The sequence below is a fragment of the Carya illinoinensis genome, chromosome 7, assembly GCF_018687715.1.
Source record: "Carya illinoinensis cultivar Pawnee chromosome 7, C.illinoinensisPawnee_v1, whole genome shotgun sequence".
NCBI lineage: Eukaryota > Viridiplantae > Streptophyta > Magnoliopsida > Fagales > Juglandaceae > Carya > Carya illinoinensis.
In genome coordinates, this window is record NC_056758.1 from 15703232 (window position 1) to 15711250 (window position 8019).

Below are 8019 nucleotides of genomic sequence, written 5' to 3' on the forward strand. Positions count from 1 at the left end.
AGTAAAGTGTGCTCCTTTTGTCATATGCCAAAAATAAAAGATTAGGTTTGAAATTTTTGAAAAATGAATGATGTTGTCTTTGACAATTGAAAAAGAAGAACCTTTTATTTGAATTTTTTGAAAAAGTGAATGATGTTGTATTTGACATGTGAATCTTTTTAAATTTGAACATGAAGTCTTATATGCTTATAAATAGATCATTTGAGAGCTTCACATTTACAACATCCAGAGCATACAACATTCATTCAAAGCTTTCATTCTCTCTTTTCTAAGCATTAAGCCTTAATCTTTGTTTATTTTGAGAGAGATATAGTTTGCGCTTTATTATTCTAATTTTACTCATTGAGGAGTGTTTTCTAATAACTTACCCACTATTAGCTCTTTATCAGTAAAAGGGTGTGTTTTACACAGGAAATAGTTGAATCACCACGTGTAAGGTGATTGCAAGTGTAGAGGGTGTTCTGCACAAATCCTCTGTAGCGGTGTTGTTCAAAGGTGTAATAGGTTTCTATCTCCACCTGAAGAAGGTTGAATAGTGAATTTGGGGATCCTCAGGGGGTAGCTTGAGGCGAGGACGTAGGTAGTGGGGCCGAACCTCGTTAACATACTGAGTTTGCTTCACTCTTACCTTTACTCTTTATATTTATTATTGTTTCATATTTTGTTTATATTTTATATTGTATATTTGATTTATAATTGTTAATTTTTTTAATATAACTCAATTCATTTCCCCTCTTGTGTTAGTCATCTGGGCAATATAATAGTATGGCAACCAAAAGTAAAAACAAAACCCAGATTAACATCTTAAAGAAGGAAACCCAGATAAATCCAACCGTAACAAATCTCAAAGGATCGAGACTATATAGAATTATTTGTATAGACCGAAGTAGCATCAATGACACATCTTTCGAAAAGATGAGCTTGATAAAATCTAAGACCCCTAAATTTCGTGTCTTTCAGATTTCTTTCGGTCATAGAAAAAGCTTTTGTACTTATCCACTTTGGCATTACCTTTTTATCATCTATTAAATAATATTAGTTGGCCATGATGCCTAGAAATTTAGAAGAGCAATCTGGTTCTAAAGCTAACAGGTCACCTTCGAGAAATGGTGGCAGCGATGGCCGAGTGTTGCCAAGATCTATGGCTGGAAAATGATCTCCTTCTCCAAAGAAACTTGATAGAAAGATGAATCATTTTTTTGGGGGATTTCCTTAGGACCGGTCGGGCTGGTTATACTCAAATAACAGCCTGCTAATCGTGAACCGACACGTAGGACTTCCTCCAAGACTTCCGTAGACCAGCACTACACGTGAAACAGACCAGCACTACACGTGAAACGATTTCTTCCCAAACGTAGGACTTCAGAAGCGATTTCTTACCAAGCTCAGCTTCAGCTTCGTTGTCTTCAAGCCCTAACTACTTCACGTCGAGCTCTCCTATTTCTCTTCAAGCCCTAACTACTTCACGTCGAGCTCTCCTATTTCTCTTCAAGCCCTAACTACTTCACGCCGAGCTCTCCGATTTCTTCCGAAGCGATTTCCCATTGTCCCAGCCGTTACTCGCGATTTCTCATTTCCTAGCCGTCGTCGATTTCTCCACCAAGGTCAACGATTTCTCCACCAACGTCGTCGTCGCCCTCTCCGATTACCCACCCGTGGCTCGCGATTTCCCAGCCGTCGCGAAACGATTTCTCCACCAACGTCGTCGTTGACCGATCCGATTTCCCAGTCGCCGCTCACCATTTCCCAGCCGTCGCTCGCGATTTCTCCAACTTGCTCAGCCCTCGTGATTTCCGAACCTGCCCTCACGTTCGCCATCTCCGATTGATAAGGTTATTGTTTCTGTTTATTTATGAGTTGTTTGTGTATTGCCGTTTGTGAGAATCTGGTGTGATAATTGTAAAATTCGATTGGCTAACTTATTGATTGTTGTAATTGTTGGTTTGATGTCCATGTCCATGATATTTGTTTTAATTAAGGCTAAAAGTAATCTGTTGTATATATATAGCTTTTGTTTGATGTCCAGTTGCTTGCCAACTGTTTGTGTATATGAGTAAAAGAGATTGAATGTGAAGGCTAACATAGCCGCTGCAAAAACTTCCAGCTCACACGCATTTGGTCCGTTTTATTCATGAATTGGTTCCATTTGTTATGTGGCTTGGGATATCAAACTTTGATACTTTCAATCCAAATGTGCTCTAGAATTCAATGCTGTTATCCATATCTGTTTTTTGAGCTAATGGAACCTTTATATTTTTTGAATTGTGTTGGAGAAATGAAATCTTTTTTTTCTTTTCTTGTACGAGAATATGATAGAATCAATTATATTTTATCTTTCATCCCTGTGTTCAATAAGAAGGGTTGCAATATATGTTATCTTTCATCAGATTATCTTTCATATATGATTTTAAAAGTTTTGAGTTGCAATATATGTTATCTGTACTTTTTATTAGCGCTAAAATTATGGATTCAAAATTGTTTTGAGTTATCTTATTCAACATATATTATTCTCAGTTCATTAAATCAGTCCTTGACCAATCCTAAATCTGATTCTGATTTTTCAATCATAATTTAGGCCTGTGGTAGTTTTTAACATATGTTGGTAGCGTTTAATGAATCCAAATGTGCAGATTCTTGTTGGTTCTTATGTATTTGGAATTTGCTTACCTTGTTAAAACCAAATGTGCAGATGTTGTCTAATTGCTTTACTGATCTTGAAATATCCTTTTGACTTCAATTTCATGATAGCAAATGAGTTCTGCTTCGCATTCTTGCACAAGTTTGGAGAGACCACTTTGCTATTGTGGCTGCCAAGCGAAGCTACGGATTTCTGGAAAAGCAAATTCTTTTGGGAGAAGATTTTTTAATTGTCCAAACTATAAAATGAATAAACAATGTGGCTTTTTTGAGTGGATTGATCTTCAATGTGAGCAAAACAATTGCTGTAAGATGACATTGAAGTTAGCTGAACGGAGGCACAACAGGGTACTTCATGAGCGGCTCCGCATCGAAGAATCCAAATTTAAAGTATTGGAGAAGAAGTACAGGGCTGTTTTAAAAGCGTTAATGTTGACATGGTTTTTTTTAATAATAGTTTGTAGTGTAATTTTTATGTATCCAACAAATTATGTATCTTGGCCACAGCTACGACTCATGTAACTTATTGTACTTTTGTGACCACTTTGATAAGTAAATGTAGTTAATGTCTCATATGTAATGAGAACATCCTATGAGTTGAATGGAAATGAAATTTCATTGTTTTATTTTGAGATTTTATTCAGAGTAATTTCCAATTTCATTGTGAAGGACCTGATACTTTTCTTGATACTAATCCAAACAATCGAATGAAATCAGCATGAATAAACAGATGGATTAAAGAGTTGCTACATCACAAATGAGTTTGAACTGAACTAATAAAAAAAAAATATATCAAAGTTTTAGAAAGTATTATAGTCCATGCTCCAAATAACAAAATATCATGATTATGACTATAGTTATTGCTACAAAGATTATGTCCTGAAATCTGAGCAGACTTGTGATGAACGGACCATTGCAAAGCCATTTTCTACATCATTTCCTGTTACAAGTAAGAAAAAGATGGATTAAATTATTATATAAAGAGAAGCTGAATTATTGGTAACAAAACACATATAAAATCACTTACAAGTAATTTCCACCAATTCGACTATGTTGTGTCATGTATCGATATGTTGTCAGTTGTTTGAACGAAATCCCTACATAAGCAACAACAAAACACTTAGATTAATTAACTTCTTCAATTATTAGTTCATAAAATACAAGTAAGTACAAAACTACCATACCTCACTGAAGGACAATTATTTTTTGAGTGTCCCTCATTCTTGCAAATGCTACAACGTCTTTTTTTTGTTGTTTGTGTTTCTTTTGGGTTTTTCGATCTTAAAGATTTTGGCCGTCCTTTTGTTGGCCCTCGTGGAGGATCCTGAACCATTTGTGAAAAATTGGATACAACTTGACTTCTTTCCATTTGAATGTTGGTTGACTCCCCTCTTCGTTGCCAAAGTCAGGAAATTTGTTATAAACATGGACCAAGTGTTCAGGAAACTTTTGTAAAATATGCCACAAGCACAACCTATGAGTTGTATTCGGGAGTACCTCTGCAATGGCCTTCGCCATTGCCTTGTCATCATCAGTAATTATCGTTGAAGGAGATTTACCAACCATTGCCTCTTGCCATGTTCTCAATAACCATGTATATGATTCAGCTGTTTCATTAACTAACAATGCACAACCAAACATTATGGTCTGATGAAGATGGTTAACTCCAGAAAATGGCATAAATGGCATCTTATAAATATTGGTCAGGTATGTCGCATCAAATGTAACAACATCTCTAAAGTACTGATATGCAGCTCTTGATCGCGCATCAGCCCAAAAACAACTTCCCATACACCATCTTTATCAACTTGCATGGAGTACACAAATCCAGGTTCTGTGAGTTGTCACTCAAGAAAGTAAGAATATAATCTTTGTGCATCCCCCTCTTCAAATACTTTTCTCCTTTTACTTCCCAAATAATTTTCAATATCCTTGCCAATACAGCCAACATTGAAGTCACCGCCTGATTCTTTACTCAACACTGACATAATCTTCCTTGTCGGTACACCGGACTCATTCAAAGTCATGATAAGGTTTTTTTGGGCTTTAGTAACTTTTCGATTTCCACGGAGTAAACTAGCACTCCTCGGTGTAAGTAGAATGTGGTTATGTCCAACCACAAACTTGTTGACCACCCACTTTTCACCATCTTTTTTTATTCCCATAATTGCTTTACATCCAATCTTTGTCTCGGGAAGTTCAGGAACTGTTCGTTCTTTTCCTTTCTTACTTACCCGCCGAAATCCTTCCCTTGTGCAAACATAGTCTACTACACAAAGTTTTTTGTCATCTTTCGACAACCGAGTATGATTTGTCCGAATTGCAAAACCTATTCGTCTTGCATATGCCTTATAAAATGCTTGTGCATCTTCTGCATCGTCAAATATCATGCCAATGAATGGCTCCAAACGACCACTACTCGAATCGTCCACATGCACTTGTTCTTCAAGATTGACTCCATCCTCAACACTCATCCCATATTCAACATTGCTACAATCATCGACATTCACATAATCTTCAACATTAACATCACATTGTCCATCTACACTTTCAGCCTCAACTTCATCACTATCAACCCAATAAATTGTTTCCTTTCAAAAAAAACCATGAAATTATAAATTCAATAGTTATATTAAAAAACAACCACATTAAACATTGAAATTATAAATCTATCTAACATTGGAGACACCATACTTGAACCAAACAAATATTTACACAGCATTGCTTATTTATCTTACGAGTTGAACAAATAAAAACCAAGACTTCCGTATAAACCAATAAAAATAGAACATAAATTACTATCAGAAGCAGTAAGAAGAGAACAATCTGTTCCACCAACAAACACTGACACAAAAATAAGAGAAATTTCCACCAATCTCGGCAAACTTTATTGCTTTCAACCATATTACCATAAAAATAGACCTAGATATACAACAAATGGCATGATATTAGTCACTACCGTTTGTGAATGATAATAATTGTCACTTATAAAAAAAGGTTTAATAGTACAGTAGTAATTGTTGTCAATAATTTATGTAGTCACATGGGTTAGTTTGGCCATATAAAACAAAAGTTAAGGCAATTTTTTATAGTTTGATGGGGTTACACATGGTTGTGATTCGTGAATATTGGACAAACATGCTGACTAGTTGCACAAGTCTAGAAGGTCAAAAGCCTGGATAGTTTCTTTGATGAACAAAATGAGTCTGGATCTAGTGGTCAATGATTATTTTATCTAAGCTTGACATTTGGATTAATTATCAAACTTTCACTATCCGAAGGTTAGGAATCGGCATAAATCAAGCAAGTATAAAGCTATAAAAAATGCATAAATATAAGAGGTGGCATTGGCATTGGTTTACAAAAGTTTCATTTCAAAATTGTGTAACAACCAGCTTAGGACACTAAAATCCAAACCCATTACCTGCAGATCCGTCAATTTCCATATTTAAACGACCACTAAAATCCCCTGTTTCCCAATATTCAGACTTCCATTACATCTAAAATATGAAGTTCAAAATTACTACTAACATATGATACCTGACTGTCAGCCATGAGAAATGAAGGGGTGAGAACAGCGGCAGCGAAGGGCGGTGCAATCGAGTCCGAAGAGAGGGGCGGCGTCGGCTTCGGCTTCACAGTCAGATTTCTGGGTCGCCGTCGGGCTGAGCTTGCCGGTCAGTTCGTCGTGCTCACAGTTTGATTTTTGGGTCTGGGTCGTCGTCGGGCTTAGCTTCCGGGTCAGTTCATCGTGCTGATGAATGGGAGAAGGACTTACGGGAATGGGAGAAAGGCATAGGCAGATCGAAGGGGAGAAAGGTTTCCGTGTGCCCGAGTACATTTTCCTTTACCGTGCCTTATCCTACGTGGCGACTCATGAATGGAGGGCTGTTTTTAACTCATTTACAGCCCGACCGGTAAGAACCGTTTCTCTTTTTTTGGGTTAGCAAAAGATGGATATGAAAAGCCAAATGCATCTTGTGATCATCTTGAAAAGGTGGGGAAGGAGAAAATGTGAACGTTGAAGTGATTGAGTGGCCTAGGATTTACGTTGCTCCGTCGAGAAGGGAAAATGAGATGATTTCCTTGCAATAAAAGGCACAAAAATCTCCAGAAACCCAAGAAAAAAGCCTAAAACATTGATGGGCCTGCTATTTCCAAGCGCACGTTTTAGATAACATCTAAGCTATCACGTGTGTGGTGTAGCGGCCTCTGTATAGAAGGACTTAATATCAAATGGGTTATAACCAACTTATTAGGCCCAATTGAATCCTTAGCCAACTATATTAAATTCGTGGGCTTGAGGTCTAACAAGACACAAATTTAAGTCTCGAACAAGGGTACAGGCTTAAAGTAATAAAACTTTATCCAAATCTGGACCTTCTAAAAGTTAAAACCCCAAATAAAAATAATAATATTAAATAAATAAATAAATACAAATCGCTACAAAATCTGGGGGCATGAAAGATAGTTGCCACCCACAAAGAGCTTGGAGGAATCTGGCCATGCCCATATAACTAGTCCTAATTATTATTTTTTATGTCAGGTTATCACCTCTCTCTCTCTCTCTCTCTCTCTCTCTCTCTCTCACATCTAAATCACTTCTTCTTACTTGGCTGGCCGTCCTCTACTTTGCTCCATATATATAAGAATCCAAAAGTCAATACATAACACTACCCCACAAACTTTGGTCAAAGGAACTTCAAATTTCATTAATCAAGTGAGCTTTCTTACTCGGCTTGAATTGTTGCAAAAACTATGTTTAGATTGGTTAATCCTCCAAGAAAATTAGTTTACGTGTTGAGATCGATGAGAAAATAAGTGGAAAGAACGTTTAGGGATTTGGGTTGAGCGTTTCTTCTGGGTTAATATGCTCATTTCTCTAGATCACGTACAATGATGAAGTTATGCTATTTTTTTTTTTAAACTTAATTGTGATATTTAGACACGTTTTGTGTTGTTACATTTAGGGTTTTAAAAAATATAACAAATATTAGATCAGATAAAAACTATTATGGTTTCGGTTATGGATGGTTTACACCAAACCATCTTTAAGTTCCATAAATGAGTGATCTAAGGTTAATTTGTTGTAGTGACTGATCGAGATTTTGATGTGATAGGGCCATCCCAATCAAGTGATACATATATAGTTGGTCGAACATTGGTTATAGTAGTGTATTGGTCTTCCTAACGCATTATAAAAAAAATGACTTTTTGTGTCACATATATTAGATGTAAAAAAATACAAAATGGTTGCGAAAAAAACTTTGGCAACTATTTTGTGTTTTTGTGCATTCAATTTAAGTGACGTAAAAAGTTATTTTTTTTGTAGTGATGATAACCCTACTTCTACTAGAGGGTTGTCTTGCCTCTCCGCTTCAT